This window comes from Nyctereutes procyonoides, unplaced genomic scaffold (genome assembly GCF_905146905.1).
Source record: "Nyctereutes procyonoides isolate TBG_1078 unplaced genomic scaffold, NYPRO_anot_genome, whole genome shotgun sequence".
Lineage (NCBI taxonomy): Eukaryota > Metazoa > Chordata > Mammalia > Carnivora > Canidae > Nyctereutes > Nyctereutes procyonoides.
Window position 1 is genome coordinate 20,989,922 of NW_026575117.1, and position 24,672 is coordinate 21,014,593.

General features: G+C 34.4%; 1 protein-coding gene and 1 non-coding gene across 14 annotated transcripts in view; one reads left to right on the forward strand and one right to left on the reverse strand.

Annotated features, from left to right (window-relative positions):
• The window catches only part of KCNT2 (potassium sodium-activated channel subfamily T member 2), a 377,566-nt gene that overhangs the window by 300,662 nt on the left and 52,232 nt on the right, over positions 1–24,672 (reverse strand). The window lies entirely within an intron of this gene.
• LOC129515447 (U6 spliceosomal RNA) lies at positions 12,729–12,836 on the forward strand. The gene has a single exon (XR_008665585.1). It is a non-coding gene; the product is annotated as a U6 spliceosomal RNA (small nuclear RNA).

The following is a 24,672-nucleotide window of genomic DNA, read 5'->3' on the forward strand; positions in this document are numbered from 1 at the left end:
GGAAAGCTATTTGTGACATGCTATTAAGTGCAAAACCAAAAAAGTAAACAAACCAAAAAACAGGTTAGCAAATACTATGGTGGCTTGACCCTGTTTGGGTAAAGCCCATACATTTAAATACAGGGGGAAAAAATCTGAAGTATTACATATCAAATAATTGGCACTGGTGAAATTATAGCGTTTTTTGAAGTTTCTGGTGGTTATTGTTAATCAGTATTTTCTAACTTTCCCATAGTGATCATGTATTACTTATGTAATAAAAATACAATGTTAACAAGATATGCCATTTGTACCAAGTAATATTACTATCACAAGGTTTAACCAACATTTTACTCCCTAAAAAGCTTATTCCTTCAAAATCACTTTCTGAATGTCATTTAGAAAGATCTAAATAGCTGCCCTCTGGTGACATTAGGTCATTTCAAAATAAATCATGCTAGAAGTCACATCATACTCCAAGTCAGAAGTGAGAGACGCTTGTCCTACCCACAACTACTAATTAGTTCAGCTAATTAGACTTCAACTTCTTGCCTCTTTCCCAGGTTATTTGAGAAGTTCAGACAAGAACTTTGAAAGGCCAAATATTTATTGTAAATAAAGATTTTATGGAACATAAGCTTTTGACTTTTTCACCACCTAGATATCAAAATCCATATTGTCTAATATCCTCATAACTTGTATTCTTCTAAAGAGTCTGTGGGGGTTGCTTCTTCCATTCCTTCAAATACAATTTGTAGGCTTTGATGTTTACAGCTTGGGAGGCATTTTTTTTAACTCAGCTGAGCTGAGCCCATTCTTTTTTATCAGCCTCATCAGGGAAAATGGACCCTCGGAGCTCTCAGAGCAGAATTCCGAAGCACAATTCCAGAAGGACAAATCACCATCTGAAGATTATAATGTTAAGGAACATGTACAGACTTCACAGCCATATAACTTGCATTTAAATCCAGCTCTAAGACTGCCGGGCTGTGGGACTCTGAAGGCACCCCAGGGTATTTCACTGTACTGAGACTCGAAGTTTCCTCTAGGTAGAAAAATGGGGATGGCAATTCCAACTTCCTAATATTAATGAGAAGGAAATAAGAATGCATGGGGGAATAAAAGGAATGCATGGGAAATACAGAATATAGAAACTGACACAGAGAAGGCTTTCAATTAATGTTTTCTTTCTCACACACTTAGTAACCTGGTCTTCTTACAATGACCATTATTATCACGAGTGTGATAAAATTTCACCCCAAAGCAAAGAGACTTTTTAGTAAACTTCACTGCATTATCCCTGAGAAATGTGGACTTGTGAAAAGTTTACTGAAATAACAAAAATAGCTCAAGAGCCCAGTGCAGCAGGATTGCTCATCGGTCTGGTCTATACTAGAGTCGCTCTCCATGAAGTAATCAGAAATGTCTTTATTACGGCAATTTAATGTAATTAGACTAAAATGGCTGCTGGTAAAAGTGGAAAAAATGAAGGCTAAAGCAGTATTTCTCAGCATTTGGAAGTTCCATAAGCATATTTGGAAGTTCCATAAGTGGTCACTGAGAGTGCCTGGATAGGCTTATCTGGCCTTAACTTTCTTCCTCTGATTATGCAGAGCTGTCAAGAAAATCAGATTTGTTGCAGGATACAAAACCAATGTACAGAAATGTGTTGCATTTCTATATATCAATAATGAAGCAGTAGAAAGAGAAATCAAAGAATCAATCTCATTCACAATTGCACCAAAAATCCTAAGATATCTAGAAATAAACCTAACCAAAGAGGTAAAAGACCTGTCCTCTGAAAACTATGATGAAAAAAAATTGAAGATGACACAAAGAAATAGAAAAACACTCCATGCTCATGGATTGGAAGAACAAATATTATTAAAATATCTGTACTACCCAAAACAACCTACACATTCAATGTGATCCTTATCAAAATACCACCAGGAATTTTCAGAGCTAGAACAAAAAATCCTAAAATTTGTATGGAATCACGAAAGACCTTGAGTGGCCAAAGTAATGCTGAAAAAGAAAAGTAAAGCTGGAGGCATCACAATTCCATACCTCAAGTTATATTACAAAGCTATACATTAATCAGGACAGTATAGTAGTGGCAGAAAAACAGACACATAGATAAATGGAACATAACAGAAAACCCAGAAGTGAACCCACAAGCAAATGGTCAACTAATCATTGACAAAGCAGGAAAGAATATTCAATTGAAAAAAGACAGCCTCTTTAACAAATGGTGTTAGGAAAACTGAACATCAACATGCAAACAAATGAAGCTGGACCACTTTCCAACACCAAAAACAAAAATAAATTTAAAATGGAGGAAAGACCTAAGTGTGAGACAGGAATCCATCAAAATCATAGAAAAGAACAAAGGCAGTAACCTCTTTGACATGGGCCACAGCTACTTCTTACTACATATGTCTCCTGAGAAAAGGAAACAAAAGCAAAAATAAAGTATTGGGGCTTCACCAAAATAAAAAGCTCCTGCATAATAAAGGAAACAATCAACAAAACTAAAAGGCAACCTACAGAATGGGAGAAGATAATTGCAAATGACATATCTGATAAAAGGTTAGCATCCAAAATCTATAAAGAACTTATTGAGTTCAGCACCCAAAAACAAATAACCCAGTTAAAAATGGGCAGAAGACATGAATAGACATTTTTTTTCAAGGAAGACATTCAAATGGGTAACAGACACATGAAATGGTGCCCAACATCACTCAGTATCAGGGAAATATAAACCAAAACTACAATGAGACTATCACCTCACACAGTACAGGAAAATTCACAGTACAGGAAACAAGTGTTGATGAGGATGTAGAGAAAGGCAAATCCACTTACAGTGTTGGTGGGAATGCAAACTGGTGCAGCCAGTCTGAAAAACACTATGGAGGTTCCTCAAAAGGTTAAAATAATCCAGGAATTGCACTACTAGATATTTGCCCAAAGGATACAAAAATAGTGATTCAATGTTTATAGCAGCATTATCAACAACAGCCAAAGTATGGAAGGGGCCCAAATGTCCATCAACTAAGGAAGTGATAAAGAAGATGTGGCATATGTATACACATACACACTGGAATATTACTCAGCCATAAAAAAGAATGAAATATTGCCATTTGTAAGGTCATGATGGATCTAGAGAGTATTAATAAATAGCTAAGCAAAATAGGTCAGTCAGAGAAATACAAATACTGTATGATTTCACGCATTTGTGAAGTTCAAGAAAACACATGAACAGCGGGAAATAAAAAAGAAAGGCAAGCCAGGAAAGAAAGTCTAAACTATGGGGAATAAACTGAGGATTACTGGAAAGGAGGTGGGCAGGGGAATGGGTTAAATAAGTGATGGGTATGAAGGGGGGCACTTGTTCTGAGGAGCACTGGGTGTTGTATATAAGTGAATCATTAAATTCTATACCTGAAAATAATATTAAACTAACTGGAATTTTTTTTAATTCTTTTTATTTATTTACGATAGTCACAGAGAGAGAGAGAGGCAGAGACACAGGCAGAGGGAGAAGCAGGCTCCATGCACCGGGAGCCCGATGTGGGATTCGATCCCGGGTCTCCAGGATCGCGCCCTGGGCCAAAGGCAGGCGCCAAACCACTGTGCCACCCAGGGATCCCCAAACTAACTGGAATTTAAATAAAAACTTGAAAAGGTAAAAATAAGAAAAAAAAACTCAAATTCGTGATTCAGCTTCCTTTGCTCAACACTACATAGTAGTAGTAAACACATCTTCATTAGTCTTTTTGCCCTCTTAGGAAAGGGATGTCCTATCACATGCTCACATTTATTTATTTCACAGTGATAGCAAATGAGGATCAACAGAAATAATATTCTGATTTAAAACTTCAGTCCATAAAACATCTTTTTAAAACATCAGCGTTTGGGCTAACAGTACATGCTGCCAGGAACAACTCATTCTGACTCTGAATAGTATCATAAACACCATCAGTAGCCAAGCACAAAACAGGGATAAGTAGGTGCTTCGTACAGTTTCCATGTAATGTATTTGGACATCATCTGAGTTTCCAGGACTAACATCAACAGAACCATTCAACAGCTAAGTTCATTTTTAAACTTAACATCCTGAAACTCTTTAACATTTCCAAGTTCAATCTTGGAACATGAGTCGTATTAACAAGCAAAGAAGGAAACTGTTGAAATAAACAAGAGAAAAGACATAGATAATCCTTGAGACCATATGTTTCTTATTTCATCACTGAATTTTCATCATACCTAGGAGAATGCAATGTGCATTATATTTATTAAATGAAATAAAAAGAAAAAAGTAGAAAAATTGTGACTATATTGCAATCCCCAATAATTTATCAACAAAAAACATACTTTTTCACATATCTAACGATTCCCTATAGCTGGGGCAAAGTCAGTTACTTCCACTCTCTAGCTGAACTTTTACATGTTAAGGGGATGTTTACAGGATAATCTTCCACTCCGTTAATGTGCTTTGATGAATAACCAAGTTACTGTGAGCTCTTCTTATAAACCAAGGCTTAAAATCGTATGACTTAGAAAACATTGCAATGAAACAGAGGGGCTCAGACAGCTTACTTCTCCATTTCGTCCTAGAAAACACTGTTTCCTCCCAGATGCATTTTGGTCAATCAAAATTTACCACTTCTCAAGTAGCATTTCAAAAGCAAAGGAAATTCTCAGGTAACTGACATACACAGAGACCTCTGCCAGGTCACACTATATTTCCATTCTTTCTCTGGGCAAACCAAGGATTATACAAATGATATCATGAATAGAATGTGTATTGTCAAGTCAGTGACAAAGGGAATTATCAAAGATATCACAATCCAACTTGGGTATTGCTTAACACCTGCTAACCAAAAAAATAAAAAATTTAAAAATTTAAAAAATGAAAAAAAAAAAAAACACCTGCTAACATCTTCTAAAGCACAGTTTTCCTTCTGATGCTAACAGAATATTATGAGAAAAACCAGCAGTGTTGTTGAAGCTCTCTTTCAATATTTAACAATTTGGCCTTCTCAGGACTCTATGTATAAAAAGAAAATTATTCCTCGATTACAGAAAAGAGATCATGATCCTTATTTCCCTGTAGAGATATCTTCATGTCTCATCACTATAAGAATCATTTAAAAAGGGAAATATGATGGTCCAGAAAGAAGCAAGTATAAATAAGAACCAACTGTACTAGCATTAATTGATAGCACTCTTGTGGACCAAACTGCATTTGAGAACTTTTCAATTTCCTCCATCTTTAGGGATTCTTAATCTCCTCACCTATAAAATGAGATTTGAATAGTTTCCTCCCATGTCAGAAATACAGCATTTCTTTACGTCTATTCATGTGGAAAGAAGAATCAGCTTGGTTACATGAAGCATTTATTCATTCATTCAATAATTTTTACCCCTTCTCTTGTACTTGGCATCATGTATAAAGCAATGAACAAAAGAAAAAATAGCCTCCATTCCCACAAAGCTTATATTACAGTCAGAAAAATTTTAAAAATGAAGAAACAGCAATAAATGTTCAATTACAATGTGGAATATGTGCTATGAATACAAGGGTCAACACAATGAAAGAGGATACAATGAGTAGGTGGGAGGCAGCAAAGGCCTCCGCATTTGTACAATATTGCCTGGGCCAAGGGATTTATCTTCTTACAGTAAGGCAGCCCAAAAATAATGTTATTAATTGAAACTTGGCTTTCATTTGCAATTTGAGATAATGCATGATATCTGTCATTAAGGTCCAGTACTCTCACTCTCGGACAAAAGTTTGGAATTGTGATGGATGGGGGAAAAAGGAGAGACTTTTTTTTACATGACATAAGTCATACACAGGGCACCTGGGCAGCTCAGTCAGTTAAGCATTGACTCTTGATTTTAGCTCAGGTCAGGATCTCAAGATCCTGGGCTGGAGCTCCATGACCGGCTCCGTGCTCAACTAGGGAGTCTGCTTGAGGATTCGTTCCCTTTCCCTCTGCCCCTCCCCCAGTTTGCACGTGCATGCTGTCTCTTTCTTTAAAATAAATAAAGCTTAAAATAAAAGACATGTAATTCACTATCTCAGAAAACCACAATTTGCACAGACTTCCTCCCACAGTAACTGAGTGTACTTAAATGTTGAATGCATTTGATAGATAACCATTTTCAGTACATTCATACTTTGAGAGAAAAGTATAAATAAAGGTATTGTTCCATGGAGTAAACTGATTTCCTACAAGGCTATCAGGGAAATTGTCTCTGCATTCAAAATACACAACTGGCTAGGTACATTACTTTCAACTTTCTCATTTTGAAACCCTGCTCCAGGCAATAAATATGTGCAAGCCACAGAATTATTATTAACATGTATTTGTTAGACTTGGGAGACTAATTATTTGAGTTGATACAGAAACATCTATGTCCTGAGATTATTCTCAGATGAAGAATAAGAAGGAAATGGGGAAACTAAGAAAGCTGTTGAAAACTAAATTAACATTAAGTAGGAAAAACATATTAAAAGAAAGCTTCCATCTTAGCCTTTAGAATTTCTTTTTTTTTTTTAATTTATGATAGTCACAGAGAGAGAGAGAGAGAGAGAGAGAGGCAGAGACACAGGCAGAGGGAGAAGCAGGCTCCATGCAACGGGAGCCCGACGTGGGACTCGATCCCGGGTCTCCAGGATTGTGCCCTGGGCCAAAGGCAGGCGCCAAACCGCTGCGCCACCCAGGGATCCCCCTTTAGAATTTCTTAAGGAAAAAAAAATGGTGTCTATTTCCTAGGTATTTGATTAAAAGGTAAAAACCTGGAGATGAAGCAAGTTCAAAATTCACAAAAATACAGTTTATACATTTTTATCAATGTATAATAAATAGATCTTAAAGTCCACTGCAAGAAAAAGCAGACTACTTTTTAGAACGGACACAATTTCACTGATTTCGCTATGCCAAATCATCTCAATGGAAGAAATGAATTGTCAACCTTCTCAATATGGAGGAAAATTCTTAAAATTCTCCTACTGGAGATTAGCTACAACATGGACTACATACTACAGACTATTCCAAATCACACACTTGCTTTTTCCCTGTTTCTGAGTCCATGTTATCAAAGTATAATTCTGATTATAATTTCCCTCTCCATGAATATGATTTTAATGTGAACAAAGTCATTACCCTAACATTATGATTTCTATCTTAACCATACTTTTGTCTGCTAAACATGAAGCAGTTGATTTGAAATTGCACAGTTCTGAATGCCTCACAAAATCAGATGCATTTTAGGATGAGTTCGAAACAGTACACCATGGGCCTCATCTAGGTAAGGCCACTATGATGTGTTCCCTAAACACTATTTCAATTTTCTTTAGATTGGCTTAAATTTTTAAAATATTTTTTAGAGATTTTTTTTTTATTTATTCATGAGAGACACACAGAGAGGCAGAGACATAGGCAGAGGGAGAAGCAGGCTCCATGCAGAAGTCCCCGATGCGGGACTCAATTCCAGGACTCCGGGATCACGCCCTGAGTCAAAGGCAGACACTCAATCACTGAGCCACCCAGGCATCCCAATTTTTTTTTAGATTTTATTTATTAATTTGAGAGAGGGAGAGAGAAAGAGAATGAGCAGGAGAAGAGCAGAGAGAGAAGCAGACTCTCCTCTAAGCAGGGAGCCTGATGCAGAGCTCCATTCCAGGACCCTGAGATCATGACCTACCTGAACCAAAGACAGATGCTTAACCAACTGAGCCACCCAGGTCCCCTCATTTGGCTTTATATTTGAAATTTCAAATTTCAACTTTTAAATGTTATCTATTTGTAAAAGTATATCTGAATACTAACAATACTTATTTAAAGGTAGTATCTGTAATACACAAGAAACTGGAAAGCCAGACAAGCCTAAATCAGTTAATGATAATTCCAATTAAAAACGACAATTGAAAGTCACTCAACAAATATCTGAGAGAAAGTAATACAATTTAGGTCAATTGGGGCTATTAAAAAAAGTCCCTCAAAAAATCGTTTTTGAATCATGTTCACTTTCTTTATCTATTTTTATAACCTTGATTCTGTTGGAATCACTACCTGATTAAGCAAAGGTGTTATATATAACTCGAGTGATAGGTAATTATGTTCACAGGGAATTGCAATCTGAAATATCAATAACTGTACATAACAAGAAGCTGTATTAAAATTAGGCTTCACCTAATTGTAAGATCCAATTTTCAGTGGGCCATTTGACTATACTGATTATCCTCAAACTTTCCTGACTTCTGCTTATTATCCTAGTACTAACTAGTTGGAAATTTAACTTTAAAATGCATTAATAGGATTAGAGCTTGAGAAATAAAGTATGTACTTCCATGAAATGTTAACTCCATTTGAATGAAAAATAAATAAATGGATTTGTACCTCTTAATCCCTTCTATCCATTAAGAGGTATAAACTCCAGTTGTAAAATAAGTCACAGTGATGAAAAGTAGACATAGGAAATACAGTGAATAATACTGTAATAACTTTGTATGCTGACAGATGGTACCTATACTTATCGTGGTGAGCATATCATAATTTATATAATTGTGGAATCACTATGTTGTACAACTGAAACTATAATGTTCATCAGCTCTATTTCAATTAAAATTTTTTAAAATGACTTTAGCCTCATTTTGTGTTTTATGTTACACACTTCTATATTTCGTGTAAGCAAGGGCATTTCATAAATTTCATGCAAAATTTTGTTAAGTAACTTCCTGAAGACAGAAATAAAAAATAAATACAAATGAAAATTGAAAATAACTAATATATTTTAATAAAATATCCATTATAAAATAAATAAATAAATAAATAAATAAATAAATAATAAATAAATATCCATTATAAACTAACACAGCTTCTTTGGCTATAAAAAGAAATAGTACTATTTTACTGAGGATTGATATAAGGTTATAAGAAAATAGTATTTTTCTTTAGGAAACAAAGTATACAGAAGATAGGTGCCATTCATTAATTCAATAAATATTTGTGTACCTCATATGTATTGGACACTGCATGGGCTGCTGAGAATACAGTGACATTATAGGGCTTTCTTAAATCATTATGGCATGTAAGTATATAAAGGGTAACCACTTATATATTAATATTTTTCGGTAAGCTTATCATGTTCTAACTAAAGATCTCTGACTTATGCCTATAAATCTCAAAATGTTAATATTTTTTCAGTGTATAAAATCTTTTAAATTTAAGTCCCACTAATGTTTTTAATATTAATATCTCTAATTTAGGATAGCATTAGTCCACATTCTTGATAGCTGTTTTCAATTTAACCACACACAGTATTTAGTTTCTATTTTAAGTAAACTACTCTAGGGGCATTTTCCCCTCATTTATCTTGGTAGTTATTAAGTAATGATTACAATGCTTATCAATAAAACAAAATGCCATGGCATGATCTCAATATTAGCTTCTGCTTTAAATTTTGGTGGCAGATACAAAATAAATCATTTTCTCTGACATTTACAAGTCATTCAGTGAATCTTCTAATGATTAGCCTTTAAACAATCATCAAAATTAAAGAAATAGTCTAATCTCTAAAGCTCCATGATTTGGAACCAATAATTTAATTATTTAATTACAGAATGCTCTTGTAGACCCGCAATTAACCCACTAATCCCTAAAAGGCTTCCAAAATGTGTATTCCCCAGAGCTGAAAAGAAAATATTTTATGGTATAGCTTATGACAGTAGAAGGTCCCTACCATCCAATTAATTAACATATTTCCAGCTATTAGTGAAAAATTTAAATACAAATTTCAAATTTAACCCTCTCTAAATAAGCCGCATTAGTTACAATGGCATGCTATTTAATTTTTCTTTTCTTTAAAAATTCTATTCAAATACTTTAAAAAATCCTTACATACTTCGAAATAATCTCCATAAAATAAATCAGTATCTACCCAACAAAGGTATGTATAAATTGAAAGGTAAATTAAAATGTGTTTTCTCTGTAGGATTCGCTTTTGAAGGGTAGCAAATTTTACTATCAACATTGTGACTATAATTCAATATTGTTAAATAAAAGGATCACTCTTAATTGTTTTTAAGTACAGAAAAAGAATATGTACTTTAACATATTTTATAATCCCCATATAAAAGCACTTTATTCTTCTTCTAATCATTGTGAAAAACAATCTTGGTTGTCATCAAATGTTCTGAGCATCTGAGGATTCAAGAGGAAATGGACTGAAATTGCAGAATTAAAAATTTAATTATACATACATAACTGCAAGACAGGGACCATGCTTGAAAAAAAATTACTCTATATTTCAAACTCCATTTGCCAATTTTCCAATCCAGTTCCCCTTAAAAGGAAGCTAGGTAAAGCAAAATTACTCAGGTGAAAATTAGATAATGAAAATAAATATAAATTCAATATTCTTTGAGAAAATAACAGCATTGAATACCAACCAACAAATAAAAAACAACAAACCTAAAAACACCTAAACACAAGCATAGAACTCTAAGTGGAAGCAGCTTATTCATGTAGTTGAAAAATAGTTATTCAAGTCTATAAACATGGAGTCCAATAAACCTCTGTCAAATAGTACAGTCCACCTCTTAGCAAGTATATAACTTTGGGAATGTTACTCATCCCCTTTTTCCTCATTACTTATCTATAAAATAGAAATAATATCTACTTCACAGAATTGGTGACTGGACTAATGGAGATAATGTACAAAAAGTGTCTAGCACTTAACCATCATGCAACAATTATTACATGTTCTTCCCTAATATATTGAATTGGACATATAAGGCAAAGAAATTAATATATTTTATAACAGCATTTTAAATATATATAAGAAAAAAATTAAAAATTAAATAAATTGTGTTAGAACCCAACAACATTATCTTGATCCATATCAGGAGTCAGCAAATAGTCGAGGAGCCAAATCCTGCCCAATGCTTGTTATTTTATAAATGTGAACTAAGATCAATTTTATATTTTTAAATGGCTGGAAACAAACTCAAAGAAGAATATTTTATAGCATGTGAAAATGTTATAAAAAAAACAAATCTCAATGTCCATAAAGTTTTATTTGTGCTCACACGTGCTCATCCATCTACATATTGCCTATGGATGCTTTTAAATTATAACAGCAGAGTTGAATAGTTGTAGAAGAGACTTCATGGCCTCCAGGGCTTAAAATAATTGCTATCTGGTGCAGCACCAATTTTAAGAAACTCACTTTTTGGTTACAGAGGATTTATTTTAATTATCTGATAATACATTCTACACTTTTAAACAATCCATTTCCTATGAGATGAGATGATATTATGAAACTAAGAATAATGCTTACTGATTGGGGGTATAGATGAAAACTGGGTTAAGGACAAGATGGGAGAAACAATCTTTACTATATTCTTGCATAGTTATCAATTATTAATATATGTAAATATTACTTATTCAAATATTAAGGAAATATGTTTATTTTTTTTAATTTTTTATTTATCTACGATAGTCACACACACAGAGAGAGAGAGAGCAGAGACACAGGCAGAGGGAGAAGCAGGCTCCATGCACCAGAAGCCCAACGTGGGATTCGATCCCGGGTCTCCAGGATCGCGCCCTGGGCCAAAGGCAGGCGCCAAACTACTGCGCCACCCAGGGATCCCAAGAAATATGTTTATTTTTTAAAGATGAGGTGATCAAACACTTTAAGCAAATGATTTCCTGTATCTAAAAAATGTGTATAGTTTAATTTACAAAAGGAAGAAATATAAAAGAGCATTCATAATTTTAAGACCATGATTTAAATGGTTTAAGTCATTTACATGGTGCCGTAATCTGCCTAATTTATCTATTAAGAGAATATAGTGTCTAAAGCATACTTCCTGTTTAGTTAGAATTCCTTAATTACTTTCTATAAATCAACCCAAATATGCATTACTCTCCCACAAAGCCACAAAATGACATCAAGTAGTTTCCAGACAAGAAAATGGAGAAACCTGATAACATTTAAGAATACAAAACTTGAGAAATCACGGATTTGAAGTAAACACATAGCCATTTTTATAGAACTCTGATTTGCCAAACGATAAGATACTAGAGGAAGAAGATGGAGCTATAATATCAATCTAAGATATCTGAAGGCGGTTGGAGGAAACCAAACCCAGGACAATTCTCTACAATACTCCCTTCTTACATAATTTCCCTTCTGAGTCCATCAACCTGTTCAAAGAAACAAGAGTCAGAACAAATCACTGGAGAAGGAATACTGAACGTTTCCATGAAACTTAGAGGTTGGGAGGTATTTTTAAGTCCACCGTTTCATTTCTTCAACCATTCAACAAAAATATATAGATATATTGAGTGCCTACTTGGGTACAGTGCCAAGGTTGGCACTAAAGAAGTAGCAATGAAGAGAAAAGATATGGTCCTCCTCGTGAGGATAATAAACAAAAGGTCCTCTTTTTTTTTAAGACTTTATTTATTTATTCACAAGAGACACAGAGAGAGAGAGAGAAGCAGACATATAGGCAGAGGGAGAAGCAGGCTCCCTGCGGAGAGCCCGTTGTAGGACTCGATCCCAGACCCTGAGCCAAACACAGACACTCAACCACTGAGCCACCCAGGCGTCCCACAAAAGGTCCTCTTAATGGATGACGAGAACTGAGGAACTGTCAGTACATGTTTCTGAAACAAAAGTGAAGGAAGCATATGGAAGGAGGATATAACCTGGCCCAGAGTCCAGCAGTGCTCACTTTGGCAGCACTTACACTAAACCTGGAACAATACAGAGAAGATTTGCATCATCCCTGTGGAGGAATGACAGAGGTCAGAAAAGACTTCACTGAGAAAAATAATGAAGGAATAATGAAGGAAGAGAGATCAGAGGGTAAGAGTCATATAGAGAAAAAGTTACAACATCAAAAGCAGAAAATGCTCAAGACAAAGTGAAAAGAAAAAACAGTGTGAGATATTTTACATGAAGTTATAAATAGATAATATAAATATTTAGCAAATACATAGGCAAAACACTAATTTTAAATATAGTTGTGGTGGTCTTGAAAGCTGCTGACTTACAATTCTTCAAGGAAATTCACTAGACTTAAGCTACATGCATAAGAAATTTAGCTCATGATTTAATCTGTGGCTTCCAAACAATTATATTTGATACGTAGATAATAATACCATCTGTCTCTTGGCAATATCTTAGAGAATTAACATTTTAACATACTGCAATTGTGAGGATTCTAAAATCAGAAGACGAAAGTTTAATTTCAGTAAAATGCCTTGTGTACCTTTCATGAGATATTATCAATCAGAAGTCTCTTCCAGTAGAACCACAGAACTATAAATTGTCAGATTCAATAGCAAAAATTAAAAATCCCATTTACTACCATCTTAATATTCTCAAAGAAAAATCTGTGAAGGTAAAAAAAAATAATGGAAAAGAAAATATGGGGAGACATAGGAGTCCAAAATATATCAAACTTAATTTAAAAAATTATTCATAATCTTTAACGTGTGATTTATCTTTGAAGAATCATCCCATGTTGGAAAAATGGATGCCCATTATAATTTTCTATAACTTTCTGGATGGTTCTTACTGAATGAAGTTTGTAACATTTCATAATTTAAGAATTAGACCCCTTATATATCTAACAGAACGGCCAAAGTAATAAGATTTCAACACCAAAGCTAGGATGGTGAAAACTCAATCCCTCATACATTGCTGATAGGAATGTAAGTGGTACTGCCACTTACGGAAAGTTTAATTATTTCTTAAAAAACCTAAGCATGCAACTACTACCTAACCCAGCAATTGCACTCTTACACATTAATGTCAGAAAAGTGAAAACTTCATACATGAACCTGCACACAAATGTTCAAAGCAGCTAATCTGTAACAGCTCAAAGCTGGAAAGAACCAGATGTCCTTCAGTGGGTGAATGGTTAAATACACTATGATACATCTATACCTTGGAATACTACTCAGTAATAAAAAGAACTATTCATACATGGAACAACTCAGACGACTCTCTCAAGCAACCTAAATCTCCAAGAAAGGTCACTGTATGGAAAAACCTACAGTATCACCATACAAAAGATCACATTGCAAATTTTAAAAATAGGAGAACCTTATGCTCAGTTGAGGATCTCTAAGACTTCTTATAAAGTGAAAAAAGAAATGTACAATACAGACTATATAGTCACTATCATTTGTGTAAAAAAGAAGAAATATACACACCTCCATATATTTTGCTTCAAAATTTGTAGAATGTTTCTTGAAGCATATACAAGAAACAAAAGAGCAGCTAAACTGATTGCCTTTGGAAGTGCAAACAGGGTAGAAGCAAAGATAGAAGAGAATTTTCACCCAATTCCTTTTATTCCTGTTTACATAAGTCTTAAAATTTGAAACCATATAAATGTATTATGTATTTAAAAAAACTTTTTAAAAATTTTATAGATTTAGCATCTAATAACTCTCTTCCAAGTAACAGAAGTGTTTTAATGTAAATGTGCTTGCAATTAGTAAGGTGAAAAGGGCAATGTGGGAAATTTTAGGTTTAGAAGTTGGAAATAAATTTACTTAATATGTGTCTGGTCTGGAAGAGAATTGCTGGGTGTCAGAATTACTCCAATGGCTCAGACAGTTTCTTTGATATGATTCCATATTCTCACTGAGCAGGCTTTTCATCCTAATTTGTTTTCAGACAGAGTTCACTGGAAAAAGAAAGCCCGGAGCAGCATTAAGGCACATTGGCAGCCTTGGCACTTTCCTGTCTCCATTATACATGATCAAATTTGTTTTGTAATACAAATAATGTCTCCTGTGAGACTAAGCAGTGTGATTTTTCTCAGGATGTGAGCAATTGAGAAAAAAACTTTGGAATAATAACTGACTTCACAAAAATAAGAATATTGGGCTTAAAACTACTTTATGAAATGTTTTTCTGGACAAGAAAAGAAAAAAATAATCCTCATTCTTAGCAAAAGATTTATTAAAAAATAGATCAATGGACTTCTCAAAAATCATCAGGTTTGGAAAGCCTAATTTGGTTCAAATGTGTTTATATTTTATCCATGCATGTAAAGATACTCACAGAAGTTACAACTCTCTTGAATTATGAAATATTTCCCACAGCCCTGATTTCAAAAAACAGCTATTAAAAAATTGTCCAAGTTTAGACTTTTACTTTCACAAGAGGTTTCTGGAAATTAAGAGAAGGCCTTGGAAGGTAAGCAGGATAGAATTATGCAGTGACTATAAAACTAAAAAGAAAACAAGGAAAGAATAAAACCACTTCTATCCACTTAGCTCCATCTTCCCTATTACCATGAAATGAACCACCTAGGTGGAGAACAGGGAACAGTATCAGCAAAGATACAGAAATGGTAAAGGGAGAGTGAGCAGAGGTTGTGACCTTGGGGAAGCAATGTCAGGCTAGGGAGATGGCTAGGTGTCTACAGTAAGAAAGCATGATCAGTGACCAGAGAAATCTGGAAGTAAGACTGCACTACATTTGGCTTTTTTTATGACTTTATTGTCATATAATTCAGAGTATAAAATGGATATACTTAAAGTATACAATTCAATGTTTTTTAGTATATTAACATAGCTGTACAACCATAACCAAACCTATTTTTAGAACATTTTCAACCTCCCCAATATAGCCTTTATGCATTCACAAACTGCTTTGTTTTTATAGATTTACCTATTCTGTATATTTCATATGAATGCAATCATATTACATGAGATCTTTTGTGACCAGTTCCTTTCACTTAGCATAATGTTTTCAAGGTTCCTCCATGCTGTAGCTTGTATCAGTACTCAATACCTTTTTATTTTTTAATTATATTCCTTTGTATGAAGGTATCACATTGCATTTATCCCTTCATCTATTGATGGGTATATGATTTGTTTCTCTTTGGGAGCTATAATGAATAAAGCTACCATAAACACTCATGTACAAGTATTTACATGAACATATGTTCCCATTTCTCTATATACTGAGGTAGGGGAACTGCTGGATCATATGGTAAATCTATATTTAACCTTTTGAGAAATGAAATTTCCAAACTGTTTTCCAGAGTGGGTAAACCATTTTACAGGCCCAAGGGAAATATACAAGAATTCTAACTGCTCCACATTCTCACCAACACTTGTTACTGCCTTTTTCAGCATAACCACCTTAGTAGGTATAAAGTAAGTTCTCAATGTTATTTTGATTTACATTTCCCTGATGGCTAATAATGCTGAGCATCTTTTCTTGGGCTTACGGCCATTTGTATATCTCCTGTAGAGAAATATCTATTCAGATTCTTCGTACACTTTTTAACTGGGTTGTCTTTTGATTATTGAGTTGTAAAAGTTATATATATATATTTTAGATACAAATATATACATTATCTGATATATGATTTCAAATGTTTTCTTCCATTCTGTGAGTTATCTTTTCACTTTATTGATGATGTCCTTTGAAGCACAAAGATTTTTAATTTTGATCAAGTAAATGTATCTATTTTTCCTTGCCACTTATATTCTTGGTATACCATTTGCTTTTATTAGAGAAGAACCTATGTATCTTCTGAGAGAAGAATCTTATAAGCTACGTGTTGGCTTCAGGGCATATGGACTTTCTAGGGATAGCAGCCAACAATTTGATATTTATATTATAAACAGATGGACACCTTCCCGTAAAATTCCGTGTGTTTTCCAAGTCACCTTTGCCCTGTGGCCACAGTTCAGAATACTCATTAGTTTCTGGAAAAGAATGTTGGTTTTTAATTACCAAAGGGTAGTGAGAGTATAGAAGACAAAATCTCTGCATCCAAGTCTAGTGAGTGATTAACTTACTTGTTACAAAATCTGTGTTACTGTCACTACTGGGTTGAAACAGAAGAAAAACAAAGAACTCTAAGCACACAGAGACTTCCTTGAAAAAAGAACAAAATGAGAAAGCAAAAAATATTTTCTTAATTATTGAAGAAAACTGAAATAAAACTCAAATCTGCAGCAACTTATGGCACACTGTGGATGTTAAAAAATTGATAGCAAATAAGATACATTCTAGTACAGTTATTAAACTTGATAGAATAGTTTTACATACATTCAGTAAATTACAAGGGGGATAGGTGAATTAGAGTAATCTGGTATTTCTTAAAGCAAATAATATCTGAAAACAATGATATCTACAGTATTAAACAACAGAAGAATTACATATCCATGCAATTTGGCCTTTCAATAAAAAGTAAATAAAATAAAGTAAAATAAAATAAAACATATCCCCTCAAGCATGCAACAAGTTAAAGAAATCAAATACTCTAGACTTTCCTGGGGACAGGCTGAAAATATTTAATGTAATCTTTGTATTAAAGAGATGAAGCAAAATAGGAGCACCTGGGTGGTGTACCTGGTTTCTGCTCACATTGTGATCTCATGGGCATGAGATCAAGCCTCATGTAAGGCTCCACATTCAGCATGGAGTCTAAGATTCTCTCTCCCTCTGCCCCTCCTGTCACTCCCCCACTCTCTGTCTCTCTCTCAAATAAATAAATGAATCTTTCAAAAAAGAGAAAGAGAGATGAATCACAATAAAAACTCAGGATGGGAGATGCTATGTTAAGTACGACTGATAAGTATAACCCTAAATAAAGAAATAAGCTCAAACAACTATTGAAATTTTCATTGTAGGATGGAATGTGAATATTAGAAAACTTGCTCTCATTAAAAAAAATGTTTTTGAAGAAACAAAAATGAGAGGCGAAGCATGAAGCAGTGCAATGATATTTACTTACTTCCCCATCCTTCATTTGACAGATAACAGATGTCTACACTTGAAACACATCCATACCATGACATCATAACATTTTATAAGACTCTTAAAATCTAATATCTCCTCCTATAAAAAAAATTGCTTCAAGTTCAGCAATACCTTTCATTTAAATTCCTTTGCTTTTAATCAATTCTGAATTCAGAAAAATCAATTTAACAACTTTCATTTTTAAATGTTTTAAATATAGCATGATTTCATTTTAGTAAAATTGTGTCTCATCCTTTCCCCATCCATCCATCTGTCCATCCGTCTTCCCATCTATAGCTACCTCTGTATCTGTATAAAGATGTCTGAAATTATCATACATTAATAATGTTATTTCTTTTTTTAATAATGTCATTTCTGAGTGGTTGAGTGAGTCTGCTTATTTGTATTTCTCAGTATTATTTTGGTATTTTAAATGGGCATGTATAATTTGTACAAAAACAATAAAGCTATCTTTCAAACACTGCTATTAAAAAAATCATCATTTCGTAAAGTAATAGATTAGAAGTAAACTCCAGTGTGGCAGAACACAGACAAGAGCATTTAAAGGTGGTGCTTCTCAAATTCTAAAACAAAGACAAATCAGCTAGGAATTTTATAAAATGCAGGTTCTACTTCAGTAGGTCTGGTGTAGGTCTGGAGTCGGTCCAGAGTCCACATTTCTAATAAGTCCCCAGGGCCACACATTGAGTAATTACTTTTAAGGAATTTCACAGGGTTGCTCATTAAAAAAGCAGAACACTGGGCACCTGGGTGGCTCAGCAGGTTAAGTATCTACCTTTGGCTCAGGTCATGATCCCAGGGTCTTGGGATGGAGCCCCACACTGCAGGGAGTCTGCTTCTCTCTCTGCCTGCCTTGTGCTCATTCTCTCTGTCTCTCTGTCTCTGTCTGTGTCTCTCTCTCTCTCTCTGTCAAGTAAATAAATAAGCAGAACATTTATAAGCCATGAAAATGAGAATATGAGGAAAATTAGAGAAAATAATAGTAATAAAAAGAATAGTTAAAGCATATACTTTGCCTTCCATTTCTATACTGAGTCATCTAGGGAAGATCTGTTTCTACAGTTTTTGAAACATTCCTTTAGATTTTATGTTTTGATAAAGCAAAATTTATGTATTTTGTTATTCAATGAAATTTTGGAAGCTCATTTTCTTCCTTTTTTGTCTATTGTGATTCCATTTTTTTACAAATGAACTCTAAGTATGGCAAAGCAAAATACTATATGGGAAATTTCATAGGGGAAAAAAACAATTATTTTGCACGTAATAAGCGCCCACACTAAAGAGTGAGAACAATTGGGATCCCTGGGTGGCGCAGCGGTTTGGCGCCTGCCTTTGGCCCAGGGCGCGATCCTGGAGACCCGGGATCGAATCCCACGTCGGGCTCCCGGTGCATGGAGCCTGCTTCTCCCTCTGCCTGTGTCTCTGCGCCTCTCTCTCTGTGATTATCATAAAGAAATAAAAATTAAAAAAAAAAACATTTAAAAAGAGTGAGAACAATTTAAGGAGTAAGACCTATAAAAATTATGTACAATTCTATTATGCGATTTGAAGCATCAAATCACAAACCCCAAATATTCCATCTCTGGTCACTTACAATTTGAACTAAAGCTAAGTCACTGGTAAATACACAAAAATCTTACAGCGGTGTTTCTCAACTAGTATCAGTATCTGTTGGGGAGTTTGTTTAAAATGGGCATTAAAGGGATCTGGGGGTCAGGCTCCAAATCTAGATTTCATCAAGTAATGCATACTAAAATTTGAAAGCCATTTAATTCTGTTATTTAGTTTAGTTATTAGTATTTAGGGTTTTTTTAATGTTTTATTTTATTTAAATTCCAGTTAACATACTGTGTAATATTTGTTTCAAGTGTACAATATAGTAACTCAACACTTCCATAAACACCTGGTGCTCATCACAAGTGTACTCATTATTCCCCATCACCTATTTCACCCATCCCCACACCAACTCCCCTCTGGTAACCATCAGTTTGTTCTCTATAGTTAAGAGTCTGTTTCTTGGTTTGCCTCTCTTTACCTCTCTTTTTTTTCCCCCTTTGCTTATTTATTTTTTTCTTAAATTCCACATATGAGTGAAATCATATGGTATTTGTCTTCCTCTGACTTATTTTGCTTAGCATAATACTCTCTGGTTCCATCCACATCATTGCAAATGGTAAGATTTCCTTTTTTATGGGTGAGTAATATTCCTCTGTGTGTGTGTGTGTGTGTGTGTGTGTGTGTGTGTGTATGTGCGCATACATGCACACCCCTACCTCTTCTTTTTCCATCCCTCAGTTAATGGACCCTTGGGCTGTTTCCATAATTTGGCTATTGTAGATAATGCTGCTATAAACACCCAAGTTAAAAAAAAAAAAAAACACCCAAGTATGTTTTGTTAATAGCTGAAAGCAGAGTTTAACTGAATAGTACCTGGGTATTTTAGAAGAAGTTAAACTAAACAGCAAGTCATAAAAGATACAATAGGAGGAAGGAGAGAGTTTGGTAGGAAATGTCATGAGCCCTAAGGTCTGAATGTCTCAAGCAGAAAGAGGATGAGCAAGATGCAGGGCACAGTGGCAACAAAATGAAAGTCAGAAGGCGCCAAACAGACACCTTATGAGTTTACAAATGTTCTAAGACACCTATTCCTTTCTCTGGTCAAACTAATAGGACTAGAAATGGCTCTTCTTGTTCAGCCTTGTTGGTTTACAAAGAGAATGAGAACCAGCAAAAGCAATTGGTTGTATTTCCAGTATCATAAATGAAACCCAGGTCTCTCAATTAATCCACTTGATTTCTCTGAAGCCTGCTTTCTCAACACATAACAGCAAAAAAATGTGTAATTATATCCTTTAAAATCAGTTAATATCTCTAATGTATGTTCTCTATATGTTCAAAATCTTTCTTGGGGTAGAGAAGGATTATCTATCTAAATATATAAAATGATATATGTTTATTCCTGATGATATGATTCTAAAAATAGCAAACCATAAGATAAGAATGGTGACATAATAGGTATAACAATAATATTCTTGCTGCCATTATGTGAATATTTGTACCCCATTTGATTCTTATTTCTCTTCCTTGAAAATTATAACTTTATAACTCTAAGGACTAGGTGAAAAAAAAAAAAAAACACAACCCCAATTGTAAAATATACCACAATCACATTTTTCTTCCTATAAGCCCCACATCAGGATGATTTTACATCAATTTACTGAATTACTAATTTTTAGCCTATCAGTGGAGAGTTAGTTTAAAAAAAAATTTTTGAGACCTTACATTTTTTTGGGTGTTCAATAGGAATCAACAGCTTGTCTCAAATTCAATCCCACTTCCATATGCTTATTATCAGCTTAAAGGGAAAAAAGCATTGCTCAAATAGACTGAATTTCAAAATGTATGCACTTTCTCAGCAGGAGTGAGAGAAAAAAAATCTAAGCCCAAAGATCCTGGCAAAATCATTTTGAATATCAAACATTTGGATCGTCTAGATTCCTCTTAAGTGTTTTAGTTCAAGTACCATGTGTAAGAAGAAACACAGAATGAAGATTGGTTATTTTCACCATGGCACATTCTGTGATTCCTCTGTCAGAAAAACATAGATTTTTTATATTGCATATAAATAATTTCTGTCAGATATACTATTTTAATAAATGATTATCAAAGTGAAGAAAGTAACTGTAGTCCTGTGTCCTTCTCCAATAAGTTATGTATTGTATCAGCATAGACAATACCAACTAAGATCTAAGATTTTAAACATACTGAAATAACACTGTGCATTAATTAACTACATGGAATTAAAAATTTAAACTTAATTTTAAAAGATTTTAGGGGCACCTGGGTGGCTCAGTGGTTGAGCATCTTCCTTTGGCCCAGGGCGTGATCCTGGGGTCCTGGGATCGAGTCCCACATCGGGCTCCCTGCAGGGCATCTCCTTCTCCCTCTGCCTATGTTTCTGTCTCTCTCATTGTGTCTCTCATGAATAAATAAACAAGATCTTTAAAAAATAAAAAAAATTAAGTAAACCATACTTTCATTGGATCCATGTACAAAGGCTTTAAAAAAAGCTTCATGTACAGGTTCTAAAATAAGTCAGCCAGCAAACACCAAAAAACTGAACATGTTCTGTTTCTCACTTCTATTCCCTATCTACTTAGTTATTTATCCTAGGAACCTCTGTTTCCTTCAGGTAGATGCTTCTGTTCTCTGAATCAAAGGCTATGGGGGCAGTAGAAAAGGGGGACAAAAAAAACCTGGTAGAAAGGAAAAAGATGGCTGAAGTAAACTCAGCTAGACCTCATGGAAAATCTGAATGCAACATGGGAAGATTATATTCCTAATGATGTATTTTTTTTCAAAATACAAGAAATTTTCACATGCATATATTCATGATTCATGATTTCAGATATTTGCAGAAGTGGTGCCAGACCATGTTCGCTCTTTTCACAAGGCATGTGTTTACAGCACTGCCTCTAGGGGAGTCACTGAAGACAGGGAGTTGGCACAGCTTGGCCTCCAGGAGGCAAGGAAAGCTCAGAGGTTTCCTGTTCTTGCCTCCTCTGTGCCTGACTACTTAGAGATTGACGAGGATTAATTTAGGCTTAAATACCCTCTGAGATAGTTAAATCTATCTTAAATCCATAACACCTTTTAAATTATTTTCACCAGATTAGAAGAGATAAGCACTGAGCAAAATGTTTTTGTTTCGGTTTGAGGAACAAAACAGAAATTTGATAGTTGAAACTGTATACAGAGTACAGCTAGAGGGAAGAGGAGAGCCAGTGTGTGGCAAGGAGATGTGAGGATTTGGAGGGTGTTGAAGATGAAAGGATTGTTGTTACAAGGAGGAGTCTCACAATGGAGTGAAAGGTTTATAAAAATAAACTTTGACTATGTTGTTATTGCTTTTTTTATTATTTTTATTTATTCATTCATAAGTAAATAAAAGAGGCAGAGACACAGGGGAGGGAGAAGCAGGCTCCCCACAGGGAGCCTGACAGGGGACTGGAGCCCAGGACGCTGGGATCATGCTTTGAGCCACCAAGGGATCCCTACTTTGTTATTTCATTTAGATGGTGATGACAGCAGTTTTTGTATGTGAAGGATATATAAAGTAGGATCCTATAAAATTAAAACATGAATGTTCCTTACAATCTACTGTCTTCTGTTCCTTAGAAAGATATCTTCAAAACCATCTAGGAAAGATAAACGTCCAGCCTTTGTACTCAGTGTTCTTGATAGGGACCCACTTCATTAGGATGAAGTCTGATCCTAAATCTGGGACAGTTCTTCTTTTATATGATTTCCTGTAGCTTCTTGCTATCTCTAAATCATGACAAAATAAGTTTCTTTTCTAAATTCCATTCATTTATAAAACATTTACTGTGGGCTACAGTTAGAGCAAGGCAGAAAGACTACCATATCAATTTAAATAAGCAAAGTGGTCACCTCCCCTGAAGAGCTTGAATAATTCCAGGCATTTGAACATATTTCTCTCACACTCTCCAACCTGACATTTTCCCTTCTATGATAAGGAGAACAATTCACTCTTCTGTCTTCCCTGGTTGGTGTCCTTTTTGAATCGCTGCACCAGAAACTATGACATGTGAGACATATTTTGGGAAGTTCAGAATGTAATAGGAATCTAGGCACAATACTAAAAGTAATGGATTTTTTGATATGTCAGAAATATTTATAAATACAATCAACCTCAAACTCTTGATATTTCTACTGTCTTTCTTATCCTTGTCTATCAAGGTATCATAGTGGTTGCCTACCCAATTCCAATCCCTATCTTGAACCCAAATAAAATAAGTCAAAAAAAAAAAAAGAGAGAACAAATAAGTATCTTTATGCCAATGGAAAACAGAGACCATTCTCAAATTCTAAAACGACACTCCCCAACTCTCTCGAAAGCTGGGTTCATCCTTAAATTGTATTTTTTTAAAAAAGAAATACTGATAGCTTTATTATTAAAATCATGAGTTTTTTCATTTTCCAGATGTCTCCATTGTAGTTCATAAAGAACTAAACCATTCTTGTTTTTGAAAGACATCAATGGCATAAAAACTTTTTTTCATAATTCTTACAATAGTTACATGTGCCATCCATAATTTTTAGCTACAAGAAACCAAAAACAAAGCAAGTATCATCCTATTCCATTTTTTGAGGAATATAATGATGCTGAGGAACATTCCCATTGAAATGTATCACCTGTAGTAATCAGCTTGGTGTTAATTAATAATCAAGATGTACTTTTCCAAGGCCCCTGTGGATATTCTCCTCTCAAAAGTTTATGACTCAACATAATCTCTGCACAAAAACATGGTGGGCTGATAAGAAAACAAGACAGTCTGGTCTGGTATGCACAGATAATTTATTAAATAACAACAACATAATTCAATTTTGCTCACCACAATTAGCCCCATCTAACATCAAAGTCATGAGAAGTATGCAAAAAGAAAAAAAAAGGGAGAAAATTATAAGATCACTAAAAAGAGGACATAAAAAATTTCATACTTTTGAAGACTTATTTGTTAACAAGAGCAGGGAATTTACTTGACTAAGCAGGTTAATAAAATTAGTTATCTAGTTATCTACATTCTTTTAATGAAAACATGTATTTACTATTTTAAGATGCATCTTTTGTTCCCAAGGAAAATCATACTTCTTTATCAAAAAATATCTTTCAGAACTAAGAAAAAGCAAGATAATCTAATTACTGTTATGTGGTGAGATGTGAGAGGTTGCACATACTGACAAAAAGGCTCTATAATATTTTATCTCCCTGTTGTCACCAAAATGTTACAAATCAGGATCCTGGCAAAGTGCAAGATGTCTAATACTTTCCAAAAAGCATTCTTT